This window comes from Hemicordylus capensis, chromosome 6 (genome assembly GCF_027244095.1).
Source record: "Hemicordylus capensis ecotype Gifberg chromosome 6, rHemCap1.1.pri, whole genome shotgun sequence".
Lineage (NCBI taxonomy): Eukaryota > Metazoa > Chordata > Lepidosauria > Squamata > Cordylidae > Hemicordylus > Hemicordylus capensis.
In genome coordinates, this window is record NC_069662.1 from 46,263,129 (window position 1) to 46,277,257 (window position 14,129).

General features: G+C 43.1%; 1 long non-coding RNA gene across 4 annotated transcripts in view; it reads right to left on the reverse strand.

The window, feature by feature from the left end:
* The window catches only part of LOC128329163 (uncharacterized), a 199,736-nt gene that overhangs the window by 13,699 nt on the left and 171,908 nt on the right, over positions 1-14,129 (reverse strand). For 2 of the 4 annotated variants that reach the window (XR_008309539.1, XR_008309542.1), the window contains exons 7-8: positions 7,290-7,353; positions 129-214 (exon numbers count right to left, since the gene is read on the reverse strand). The exons of 1 other annotated variant lie outside the window; for it this stretch is intronic. This is a non-coding gene — a long non-coding RNA (uncharacterized LOC128329163). The remainder of the gene's footprint in view (positions 1-128; positions 215-7,289; positions 7,354-14,129) is intronic. One more of the 4 variants, XR_008309543.1, reaches the window with a different exon arrangement.

The window sequence follows — 14,129 nt, forward strand, 5'->3', positions numbered from 1 at the left end:
GAAGCCATTTTTCTGGAACCATTTCTAGTTCCACTGCATAATGTTCTGCTCACTTTTAATCGCTCATAAAAATGTCACATATCAGGTTCTCAATCTAAGGTTTGTCACTGTCAGGACACTGCCTTTACCTGATTGCCAGGACATACTGGTAATCTCTGTTAAGTGATGCAAAGTTTTGGGGATGAGTCACTAGGAAGAGGTAGAGATTTGTAAACTAGAAAATATGGAGAAGACAAAGCATTGGATGCACAACAGAATATACAAAACCCCATATATTTTGAGTTAAGTAACACAATTCATGCAATGATTGAATCATTTGTTGTGTCAGGAGGAATTAGCTCAACTTATTGGTCACCAGTTTTATTTTCTTTAGAATTCTTTGTATGGAAACAAGTAATGGTTTTAAAGAAGGCTGAAGGTGGAATGAACAAGGCATTGTTTCTCAGGGTGTATTCATATATCTTTTGTCTGAATACTGTATCTGGTTAAACAGGTTTTGCAAACCCCCCCCCCCCAAAAAAAACCCTCCAAAACCTGTGAACAGAGGAGAGACAGACAAGATAAGACTTTAATAACATAATTGGCCTTGTAATTTCTCCCTGTAAATAGCATATGTGGGTGATGGAGATCTGGATCAAGGCCACAGTGGAGAAGAAGGGGCTTTAACCTTCCCACCTGTCACAGTCTCAGTGTGGATGTGGACTGGAAGGGGTTGTCTGTAATATTTGTCATGGCGGAGGGGACCCGACTCCCATTAAAGTGAATGAACAGACCACAAGGAGCTCAATCTGCCAGTATCTCAATTGTAGGGGGTTAAAGGCCCCTACCCCACCCCCCATCACAGACCCAATCTGGATGTCCCCTCCCCTGTGCATACGATTTACAGAGGCGAAAAGCAAGTACACTGGAGCCGGATGTTATTAAAGTCATTTATGTCTAGTTTAGCCCAGAGACTGTAGCAGGGTGTGTTAGGGGTGTACATGGTTCGGAGTCCCCCCCCCCTCGGTCCGGCATGGGGGGACTGTGACTTTAAGCAGGGGGGTGGTAGTACTTACCCCCACTGCCGCTCTTCCCCCTCCGGCGCTGTTCCTTGGAAAAATCTTCTTGGGGCGGCAGAGGTCCTCCCTGCCGCCCCTGCCCCCGTCGTTGTTAGTTAAGGCTTTAACAGAGACGAGCGCTAGCGGCGCACGCGCTCGTCTCTGATGCTGCCGCGCGCGCCGCATACGATGTTCTATTGTGCCAGACCGAACTGTGCACACTCCTAGGGTGTGTTCACACCATGAGCAACGACACTCCTACCATACCACTGTCAGTCCTTTAAAATCACTGGTCAATATCCAGACTAAATTACTACTGAGTAGTCCCATTGAAATTATGTAGTCCTTTACAGCAGGAATCCTCAACGTTGGGCCCCCAGATGTTCTTGGACTTCAACTCTCATAATCCCCAGCCAAAGGCCACTGGGCCTGGGGATTATGGAAGTTGAAGTCCAAGAACATCTGGGGGCCCAACGTTGAGGATCCCTGCTTTAGAGCAAGGTTTCCCAACCTGTGGTACTCCAGATGTTGCTGAACTACAACTCCCAGCATACCCAGCTACATTTTTTGTGGTGAATGATGGGAGTTCAGCAGCACCTGGAATACCACAGGTTGGGAACCCTTGCTTTAGAATAACACCTGAGTAGTCCTATTGAGTAACTTAGTCTGAATGTCAGTCGTTATCACTAGGGTTGTTAATCCTCCAAGACTGGCCTGGAGTCTCCAGGAATTGGCATCAATTTCCAGGTAACTACAGGAGAAGCTCATACTTGCCACTCGACCTCAGTATATGCAATAAAAATAGGCAAATTAAAGGATTCTGACTTGCATTTCCGTGGGTTGGAGATGGGCAGAAATGATCTCTGAGATAATTTGGGGGGGGTGGGCGGAGGGGAGAAGAAAATATGAATTTTCATTTTTTTTAATGAAATTTTTATTTTATTTTTTTACTTTTGTGGGGCACTGCTGGACAGCTGAGGATACAAACAGCATGCTGGGGCACTTCATCCACCAATTTCCCCCACACGTTTAGTCCGTTTTCCATCCCATGTTCATCCTTTTGTCCCATTTTTGTCCTGTTGTCATCATTTTGTCCCATTGTTGTCCTTTTGTCCCACTGCCTCAAGAACCTAACACACACACCCATTCCTGTTGCCCTAACATCCCGTTATCCATGGTCTCGCTATCCGCCCCCCCCAAAAAACACACACAGAATGGAACCCCATGCTGATAATGAGATTTTACTGGCTTATTACTATGAAAACTATTGGAGTAAATGTTGAAAAAAGAAATCTCCAGGAATAGCTTCTGTCAGAGTTGGCAACTCTATTCTCATCTGTCCTCAGCCTATTTTTCTAAGGAAATATGTTTAGAGCCATCCATATTTTCTGAACAACTGAAGTGTTCAGTAGTCAGTTGCTTCAAGCACGCTTGTTTCTTATGGTTGCAGACAACTGCCAAGATTACACTTCAAGAATAAATATTGATTTAGGCTTTTCTTAGTGAAAAGCTAACTCAGCAATGTATAGGACAGCTCTTCATCAGGGATCAGGCTATTCCTGAATTCAAGGCCTAAACAGATTATTTACAGTAGAAGCAAATCCCACTGAAAATGGAAATACTTGTGGTTGTAAAAGAAAGATATGCTATGTCTTTCCTATGCAATTCTGTCAGTTCTTCTCTTAAGTTTCTGCACTGGCTTAAGAAATGGCTGCTGCTTAAACCTGTAACCACATTTATAGCAGCGGATGCATACAGACAATATGATGGCCTCTTCTAGCAGAGGTTTAGAGTGGTGAAACTGAGGAATAATCCCAGGTCCAATTTCCATTCTGGGAAGTAAACTGGACCCTGTGGTTTGGTTGTGAAGACATGGTTGCAAGCATTCAGACATTGCACAATGCCGGAGTTACAGGTTTGCTGGCAACCTGTAACTCCGATTTCATGCAATGTCTGAATGCAGCCCTTGTGTCAGCCTCAAGATGATGTGGTAGGAGACAACGGCTACTCCCACCCACATCTCCCCTGGTCCTGTCATCCCTGTTTCCAGCAGAGTTCCCCTTACAACAGTAGGTGAGGGAAGGGCATGGGGTATGAGCAGAACAAGCAAAAATTGCCTTTCCTCCCACTGCATCAAGGAATTTAAAGGTATATGAGACATATTATTATTATTATCTCTTGTTTACACAGTCAGACAGGTGTTACTGACTGGTTTGTTTTATCCAGACATCGGGTCCTTCCCAAGGACCTAGGATGGCTGAATTTTGTTGTCAATGTTATTGTTATAAATATCGTCGCAGAATATAGGCTGTTCCCAGTAAAGTTGCTATTATTGTTGTTATTATTATTATTATTTCAATTTCTATACCACCCTTCCAAAAATAGCTCCGGGCGGTTTAAACAGATAAATAATAAATAAATAAGATGGCTCCCTGTCCCCAAAGGGCTCACATTCTAAAATGAAACATAAGATAGACACCAGCAACAATCACTGGAAATACTGTGCTGGGGGTGGATAGGGCCAGTTGCTCTCCCCCTGCTAAATAAAGAGAATCACCATGGTAAAAGGTACCTCTTTGCCCAGTTAGCAGGGGTTATATACCAATCGGTTTCTGGGCAAAATACAAAGTGCTAGTTATAGCTTATAAAGTTCTAAACAGCTTAGGCCCTGGGTATTTAAGAGAGCGTCTTCTTCACTATGAGCCACACCGCACATTGCGGTCGCCTGAGGAGGTCCGTCTCCAGTTACCGCCGACTCGTCTGATGGCTACACAGAGACGGGTTTTCTCAGTTGCTGCCCCAAGATTGTGGAATGCGCTCCCTGCTGAGATACGATCCTCCCTATCTCTGGCAATTTTTTTAAAAAATCTGAAAACCCATCTTTTCACCCAAGTTTTCCCAGCTTTTTAAAACTTTTAATGTAATGGCTGATTTTAAATTGTTGCATTGTTTTAACTTTTTATATGTGTTTTAATTGTTTTATGTTAACGACCCAGAGCACACAGGTATATGGGAATATTAGAGGTATATGGGACATATTTCAGTGATGGCACCATATCTGTGAAACTCTCTCCTTAGAGAGGTTAGGCTGGCTCTCTCCTTTTCCACCGTACGCTGAAGATCTGTTTATTCCTAAAAGCTTTTAGCTCTGATCAAACTTGATTTTATCCTGGCTGTTATATATTCTGCTATTTCAATATACTGTTATTATGAGCATATTTTATTCTTGTTTTCTTATTTTATATTTGTTTTACTTTGTATAAGCTTTTAATGAAAAATGGGGCATAAATATATAAAACCAATCAATGAAAGGTGCACATTCTTCAGCTAGCAACCCTAGTAGCCCAATTATTGCATGGGGTGGGGCAGGGGAAGGCAGGTTTGGTTCTCGAATCTGAGCATAACTGAAATTGAGTCTTCAGCACACATTCATACCTAACCATTACTTTTGATTCCTAGAGCTGGAAATTCCAAGCAAAATAATACTTGGAATTAGGAACACAACACCTAGCGCACAGGTGTTATTTCATAACTTCTAAAAAGAAAGGTTGGAAGCCACTCTGACCTGGAAGGCATTCTCCCTAATCCTGGATGTAGGGAGGAAAATGTTCACTTCCCTTACATGGTACAGTGTGTGAATGAAGGGATGCCAGGGAAATACAATACTCCCTACAGGGCTTTCATAAGACCTCATATCAAGATAGGCCCAGTGCATAGTATGAGAGCAGGTGATGCTGCAGAGCAAATAGGTGCAGATCCTCAGTCATCTGGATGGAAAACTACATATGATAGAACAATTATGATTATAATTCTATTTATAATTATAGTAACTTGTTTTTTAAAAAAAGAAATAGAAATATGGTGTGATTCTGTGGCAGGGGGTGGGGGTGGGGGAGAAACCCAGCGAATAGGGCTGCTGTTTTTTCAGCCAGTTGGGGTCTGATGAACAGCTGATGCATAAGAAGTCAGGCTTCAGCTGTGTAGTCTAAACTTTAAATACTTTCACAGACAAGGCTGAAAGCGGTGGCGCTTGCTTCAGAAATGTGAATGAAAAACCTACACTGGCTGGAATCCTCATTCATGTTCAAATACTACAAATGTTTCTCTTTGGTGTTCTTTTATGCATTGGCAACTATCAAAGCAAATATAAATATAACTAGCAAAAGGCAGTTTCAATGGCAATTTGTCTCAAGTATGTAATTGAGCTCTTATCCTTAGGAAAACTTACTGCTTGAGGAACTAGCAACACACAGGCAGGTGGCGACCTCTAGCGAGAAAGGAATGCATATTATTCTGGAGAAGAGGAAGACAATGGAACGATTTTTCATTCCAAACGAAAACGATTTAATCGTTTTTCAGGAACGATTACATGCCACACTAGACAGAGGTTCTTAAACTTGGGTCTCAGATGATGTTGAACTAAAACTCCCATCATCCCAAGCCACAATGGCCAAAGGCATTATGGGCATTTGCAGATAACAATTTATTTTAACATGAACACAAATTGTGGTGAGAGATATTCCAGAGGATCCAGGTGATGTCAAAGGACGTCACACTATTTCTTAGCACCATCAGCTGGCTATTGTATGTGAAAAACCCATTAAAAACCCATCCTTTAAACAAAACCACTTTAAAGTACTGTTTAAAAGGACTTGGTTTTCAATGGATTTTTCATGGATTAAGAAATATAGTCATCCCTTGCCAACCACAAGGGTTTTGTTCTGGCAAAATCTCGCTGTTGGCAAATTTGTGGTTGGCAAGCAATTTAAATCAATGGGAAACAGAGGCTTAGGGGAACTGCGGTCACGAAAAGACTGAAAAATCAAAGGAAAAATACAATTTATTTTGCAAAAGATCACCCAGAATCCCTTAAAATAACCAAGAATAAGCAAGAGGAATAAGCAAATTTAACCTCTGTAAAATTTTGAACCCCCCCAAAATTGCTTGAAGGTACTTTTGAACCCCCAAAACCACTCAAAATCACTTTAAATCATGAGGAGTTGGCAGGGTCAGTAAGAGGAATAGTGGGTTGAACCTCTGAACCCCACAAAATTGCAGGGAAACCCCCCCATCACTAAAAAATCTCACTAAACCCATACTTGGGTCACAGTTGGCAAGACTGGTCACAATTTCCCAGTCACGTATACTCAAAACCCAATTAGGAAAACCGCGGTTGGTGAGGGATGATTAATACGATGTCCTCCTTGGACATCATCTGTATGTCCTGGAAAATCTCGCATCACAATTTGTGTGTTTATGTTAGAATAAATTGCTATCTGGAAATGCCCATCAAACCTGTCATTACCACTCACAGGCTTATTGTTTCTTTCAAAAATAGCAATGGGGGCGGGGACCTCTGGTCTAGACTAAGTCCACAGAGTCGGGGAGGGAGCTTTACATTATTTTCCTCTATCATGATACTAATCCTGGTTGCCCTCCCATCAACTACTATTTGACAAGGAAAAATTGGATCTGTTTTTCCTTGCCAAGCAGCATTAAGGGGGAGGGAGGCTTGCTGCTTTTGAAAGAAAAGTTAATTAGGACACCAAGCCTAATTAGGGACTTAACATAAAATATAGGTTGAACCTGAGCGGAAGTGCACATTATGCAGTTTTTAGGGCATGGAACATTTCATTTTAGGGCATGGAACATTTCAGAGCATAGGATCCTCGTAGGACACATGCTACATCTTGAGCCAGCCCACATAATAACATAGGATATAAACCAGTGGAGACATAGCATAGAGACAAACAAGATCACCTATGGGCTAGTGAAGGCTTGCAGTGTGCATCAGTGGTTTCCATTCTAAGTGCTGGGCTATACTGCTGGGGACAAATAGTTCCTTCACTTTTGCAGTAACAGCTCCTGCATGCAGCAGATACAGCCATACTCCACTCCAGACTTGATCTAATACTGGTTATATTGTTAAGAAGACCCCACAGCCAAACCTTAATATTTTTGCTTTTTTGTTTCATGTACATTAAAACACAGGAAGCACATGAGAGTTTGTGTACAGAACTGATAATGGGTTAACTCTCCCTTGTACTTTGATACTTGGGTGTTTTTTTTTAAAAAAAAACAATGCTTGAGTAAATCCCAGTAGCACGCACAACTGAACACACTCCTCCATGAATCATCGGTATTGTCTATATAAATACAGTACACCTTTGCATTTGTCACGCAAAACTGCTGGGGCAGGGGGGCGGGAACTGAATACCTATGTTCTGATAACAGGTTTTATCAAACACAAACCTTGCCATCTATGTAGTTTGCCTTCCTCTGGAAGTTTTGAAGGGTTACTCCCTGAATGAATCTTCTGAGGAGGAAGGAAGCAGGAAAATACATACTATTCTTTGCCAGACAAAAAGGGGACAATTTACATTACGTGAGATTGCACTACCTCTGGTAGGATGAGTAACAAACAGCATAAAAACAATTCTTTTCAGTAGGATCTGCTGCATGGTACGGGCACACTTCTGTATGGAATTTCTGAAGCCTCACCAAAAAAAAATATTCAGATTTTTCTACATAACTTTTGCATTTAGTGTAAAAGTGTAAATCATTGGTGTGCTACACAAACTTAGCTGAGCTCTCAAATACTATAATTTCCGAATTCACTTGCCAGCACTTGCTCTAAAATTTGCAGCCACATGAAAATAGCCAGTATTCTACCCATCATGTAGGCACAACTGGCATAATTTCACCACACTGAAAACATCCTGTGCCTGTCTTTAGAGCTCTCTAATTGAAGGGCTTCAAGTAACAATTAGTTCATAACTGGAATATAAGGTGGCTTTTTATAACTTGTTAACACTAAAGCTGGAAAAATGATCTAAGTAAAAGGACCTCACCCATTTCCCCTTCCACTCCTGCCCTATGTGAAGGTTTGTTGATAAACCAATAAATGAGATATTGCTGGGTTTCTGCAGTTCTTATCTAAGAGATTTGACTATCATACCTTGAACTCCTGCTCTCATGAAGTACCTTTTCCCTTTTCGATAACCAGTCACACCCACATAGATCTGAATTCCTCTTGCTTCAGTAACTTCATTCATTTAAACTAATCCAACCAAATGCTTGACTAACCTGAATGCAAAGAATCCTAATGACAGAGCTTTTACAATACCCTCCTGCTGGCAAGCTGCTTTGATGTTGTACTACCTTCAAACTCTTAAAGTTCTTTCCCAATGTCCAGCCTAAATCTTTCTGGTGGACTGAGAACAACTGATCCTTATCCTGAACATCCTGTATGTATTTGGAATCAATGGGAGTCCCCACCACCACTTTACAAATAGTAGCTGATGTGAGGGGATCTGGATCCAGACCATGCTGAGGGGTAAAGCTTGGTCCTGATCCATGCGGGGCCTGATCTTGCTCCTATTTAAGCTTAAACAACAAGTCTGCACTTACAAAGTATTTACTTAAGGTAACATGTAGCTTGACCCTAGGTATAGCATCTCTCTCTCTTCTAGGAACAAATACATTTGGGTAGATGCCAAAACCATTTTGTTTTCTGTTTGATTGAGATGTGGTGGTAACATATTAAAAGTGTCCATCTATGATGTAACAGCAAGGAGCATCAGAGATAAATTTATGAGGATCTTGTGGGGGGAGTCCAATTTTTCAAACTGTATTTTAAATATTGCATATGAACTATTATTGGATCTGCTGCAGATGTGTACAGGCTCACCTCACTATTTGCAGACTCACCACCTGCAATTTTATGTATCCGCAGTCGAGTAATGAACATACACAAAGCAAATCTTGCCCCAAAGGGGTTAATTCTGCCTATCCATAGGTCGAAGGTGACCGGAAATTACCTCAGAGGTAATTTCCGGCCACCATTTTGTGGAGGAGAACCATTTTATGGCTCATTTGTAAAACAATACCAAACCCCGCCCCCAACCCATGATTCTCCGCCAAATTTCAGGGACTTTTGCACTTGTGGGGAGCATCCTTGGACTCCTGACAGCCCTGGAGCCTTGGAGAGTATGGTAGGGCACTTTGGCCAATTTTTACGATTTGGGGATGATTTGGGGTTTGTTGTTTTTTAGTCTAGGAATCTAACCCACACAATCCCATAAATTCAATAACTCATCCGCAGTTTTGTTAGCCGCAGTAATCTGCAGGAACATAAACCCTGCGGATAATGGGGTGCTCCTGTATTCTTTCACTTTGGAACATAGGAAGCTACCATATATTGAGTCAGACCATTGGTCTATCTAGCTCAGTATTGTCTTCGCAGACTGGCAGCAGCTTCTCCAAGGTTGCAGGCAGGGATCTCTCTCAGCCCTATCTTGGAGAAGCCAGGGAGAAAACGTGAAACCTTCTGCTCTTCCCAGAGTGGCTCTATCTCCTGAGGGGAATATCTTCCAGTGCTCACACTTCTAGTCTTCCTTTCATATGCAACCAGGGCAGACCCTGCTTAGCTAAGATGACAAGTCATGCTTGCTATCACAAGACCAGCTCTCCTCTTCCTTTTGGCTTCTACAATAAAAAGTTTGATATGATCACTCCATATCCTCCAAGCTACACAAAGTCAGTTCCTTCACATTTCATATTCTGCTCCCAAGGGTTCCTGCCTGCTTGACCAGATCATCAGAGGGGGCTCTGCTCCATGTGCCGACAGTGAGAGAGTCTCAGTTGTTGAGCACGTGAGACAGGGTCTTCTCAGTCACTGCCCCCAGGCTTTGGAATGCTCTCCCGGCTGACATCCGCTCCTCAGTCTCTTTGGCAGTTTTTAGGAAAAAAGTAAAGACGTGGCTCTTCACCCAAGCTCTTGAATGAGAGTATTGTTTTTACTGCTGCTGCTTTGTGTTATGTATTATTATTATTTTATGGGTTATTAAATTTTTATACAGAGATTATTTTTATATTTATATTATCTGTACTTTTGTATCATGTATTTTGACTTTTGAGATCATCTGTACCTTTGTATTTTAATTATGCATTGTTTTAATTATATTGTAAACCACTTTGAGATTATTTTAATGAAAAGTAGTATATAAATTGACTAAATAAATAAATCTTTCAGGACATCCTGTTTTCCACATATTTTATAACAACACTGTTGTGACTGTTGCTCACTTGTGCACATCACTTTGTACACAGTGAAGTGCTTCACACGACACATGCGAAGCGCCTGATGGGGTTCTTCAGGGAGAGCGGGCTTAGCCCGCTCTCCCCACAGACGAGCAGCTGCTCGTAGCTGGGTGGCTGGATCAGCTGCCCACACAGCTGCCGGCTCCATCACGGAGCTGGCGGGGGCTGCGGGGATCGGGGGGCTACGTGGCCCCCGGAAGTTCCAGGATCCTGGAGAGACCTGGTGAGTATCTTGGAGAGACCCCCAAGCCCGGGAGGCTGGTTGCAGCCTCCCGGTTGGGGGTCTACTCATGTGTCGCCACATGCCACGGTCGGCAACACACAAGCAAAGAAATGAGGCTAACGAAGCGCTCGCTCCATTAACCTCACTTCAGGGGAGGGTGTTCTAGGCGGGCTAGCCACCTTGACTGCACTGGGCTCGACCGCAAGCCCAGTGGTTCCCACGATCGACGGAAAGCGGGCTAAGCTCCCTTAGCCTGCTTTCCATCGATCGTGGGCATAGCCTCATTATGGAACTTGCCCTTATCCAAAACAGTCTTATTCTTATCCTGAATGGTAGTTAAAAGTGCACATTATATCGGTAACATCCATGCAAACATAGAATATATCAAGACTACTACAAGTTTATTTCCATTCTGAAGTCAGGTGTTCAAAAGGTGTTTGAGCATCTCCAATATTCTTTGCAATACAATACAAAAATAAACAATTAAAACTTTCTGGAAAACAAGGTTTTATCACTTCCATTGTCCCCAGCTTCGTACACCAGATGTTAAGGCCTCAAACACCAACCTTCATGACATGGAGCATTAAAATTTAATTAGTTAACGCAATTGCAGTGCCCTGAAGCACCACAGTTATAGATCACACACCTAATATCCAGACTTCAAATCCCCTTGCAAACTGATATCTGCCACTCCTGCCCCTTCGCCCACGCGGGGAGGTGCCTTCTATCAGGCAGGCAGACAATCCCTGTCACCTGCACAGTCACCCACATGGTCACCCACTTGCTCTCTTTGCCACTCTTGCCACCAACCTGACACATTGTGTAATACAAGAGGACATCACCATGCACTGCAGCCACGTGATTATAATGTGCCACAGCAGACCGGTGGCAGGAGCGACAGATGGAGGTGGTGAGGAGAGAAACTGGATGCGTGGGCAGGCAGTCCCCATCACCCACCCAGCTGCCCACTTGCTCTTCTTGATGCCTCCGGCTGCCACTCCTGCCATCAGCCTGTCACGACACATTATAATCACTTTACTACGTCGTGCCACAACAGGCTGGCTGCCCAGAAGCAGCCAGCAGTGGCAGGAGTGGCAGGTGGGGGCAGCAAGCAGAGCAAATGGGCAGCCGGGTGGGTAACAAGGATGGGGAGCACCCGCTCCGTCACCTGCCCACTCACTTACTCCCACTCACAGGGGCAACATGTGACCCAGGCCGATGACGCCCCTCCCTGCTTGGCACCTTAGGTGACTGCCTACTTTGCCTAAAGGATGGGCTGACCCTGCATGGCCTGGAGGACAATGATGGGGCAACACAATCCAGGCTCAACTGTGCCACAAGCAAAAAGAGAGAACTAAGGTGCACGCAAGCAGATGACCTCAGATGGCAAAATCAGTGAGGGAAGCCACAAATTACAATGGCAGTCAAATACACGCACGCGCGCACACACACACAACTAAGGAAGAAGTAGAAGAAACCTAATAAGATAAAAATCAAAAGATATTGCAACTAATGCACCAATAAGATGGATGGTCTAGCAGAAATCAAGTCCATCCTCAGTCTGGGAATGAGGTTTTCAAAAGCAAAGGAAAAGGAAAAGGATTGGGGATGTTTAAACCTATAGCATCTTATGAAGCTATTCACACACACAGGCAAAACCAGGCTAAGGAAACCCAGCCTGGTTTTGCCTGTGCATGTGTACCGCCAGGATACAGGTCTGATCCCAGTGGCACCACAGCAGTAAACCTGCCTCCACAGAGACCCTCTAAAACGAGGTTAGGAGAGCAAGCGCTCTCCTAACTCAGTTCCTGTGATCGTCTGTCAGACAGCTTCTGGGAGGGGAAATCCCCATAATGTACCTCATATGTGTGCAGTGTATTATTGGCGCTCCGGGGTGGGGGCACGCACCCCGGCACCCCGGCCCTCCAAGCTACTGGCAGCAGCCAGTAGTCGTCTGGTTAGGCGATCCGCTCACCGAAGATGACACCCTCAGTCATCTGTTGGGAGATAAGCTCTTTAGTGTTTCTGCCCCACTAACCCTCTTGCCCTTTCTCACTGCTCGTGAGAAAGGGCTCTCTATATGTATCAAGATTTGATTGCTTAATGTTGATAACTTTAAAAAATGTACCATTATATGTTGACTGATCTGTATATCCTTGCTCCCTATTCTCTCATTTTTCAGTTCCTTCAGTTTCCCTTTTATTTTGAGAGTATATGCTGCTCTATGCAGAAAACCAGCTTTTGTAAGAGCAGTCTGCATGTTTTTAGGCACTATTACCAAATAATGGCATTTTCCAAGCATCTTTAGAAAGGAAGTCAAATTTCAACTTTATATCCATTTCTGAAACCATTGTTTTGATTTTTCTGCTTACTTTGTTTTTGTGATTTATAAAATGTAAAATATAAATAAAAGGGTGTTTTGTTTTGTTTTAAGAGGGTTGCCTCACTGTTCATCATAATGTTTGTACTCATGTTTTCTGATTATTTATTATTGGCTGCTTTATGCTGCATTGTTCAGAAAAAATGGAATATATACCTCTGAAATAAAGAAATCAGCATAGGAAGCAGAATACAGTGCCTGTGTATTATATTATACTGACTATAAAGAAACAGATTGGCCTCAATCGAGGCCACCACCCTCAGACAAGACATATACAGATAAGCAAAGGCAGCACACATGTTCTCCCCTGCAACTAACCTGTGTTCTGATGGCCTTTTGCAGCTCTCCTAATGCATTTTTAGGTTTAAAAATCTGTGGAAGGCCCCAGGCTGCCAATGACGGAAGCACCTGGTCTAATGGTTACAGCATTTACCTCTTCAGACAAATGCCACTGTAACCATGAATGGTGAGGTGGAAGGATGAGTGACATAACGGGATGGGACTTTTGACTTGCTTCAGCGCTATAAGTGTGTTTGGATGTTTTTGAGTTGAACAACAATAGACTTAGATGTCAACATCATTGATAGACTGGCAAATATATTACGTTAGCCTACCATATGAACCTACTGCTCAGCTGCATGGATCTGATGCAGAACGAATTCATTGACTTGCATCCCGTTATGGAGAGATGGTCTTGTGATAGCAAGCATGACTTGTCCCCATAGCTAAGCAGAGTCTGCCCTGGTTGCATCTGAATGGGCGACTTGATGTGTGAGCACTGCGAGATATTCCCCTCAGGGGATGAAGCCGCTCTAGAAAGAGCAGGTTTCAAGTTCCCTCCTTGGCTTCTCCAAGATAGGGCTGAGAGAGACTCCTGCCTGCAACCTTGGAGAAGCTGCTGCCAGTCTGTGAAGACAATACTTTGCTAGATAGACCAATGGTCTGACTCAGTATATGGCAGTTTCCTATGTTCCTATCCCCATGAAATACACTTTGGTTTTATCCAAAGTAACTCCATATTAACATGACCCCCACATTAACATAACTTTATTAATAAAGTTGTTATCATCATCATTATTGCTTTGAAAATAAAGGAAGGAACTAAAAGTTCAAAAGGAAATATTTGAATTTCTGTGGAGGTAAACTTAAAAATTAAAGTGGATTCAGGCATCAGTTAACTACGCTAAAGCTACTTTTTTGTATATTTGCACAAGGATAACTTTCACACCTCCCAAGCTTTGACATTTCCCTTCTGTTAGTTTGTCCAGAGGGAGGGGACATTTTACACAGACTATGGCAAGCTACAGAGACAGACAGAGTGCAATAAATTATTCAAAAGGTTGTATCTTTGCTCCAAAATAGGCACAAAGAAACCTGGATCCCCTGG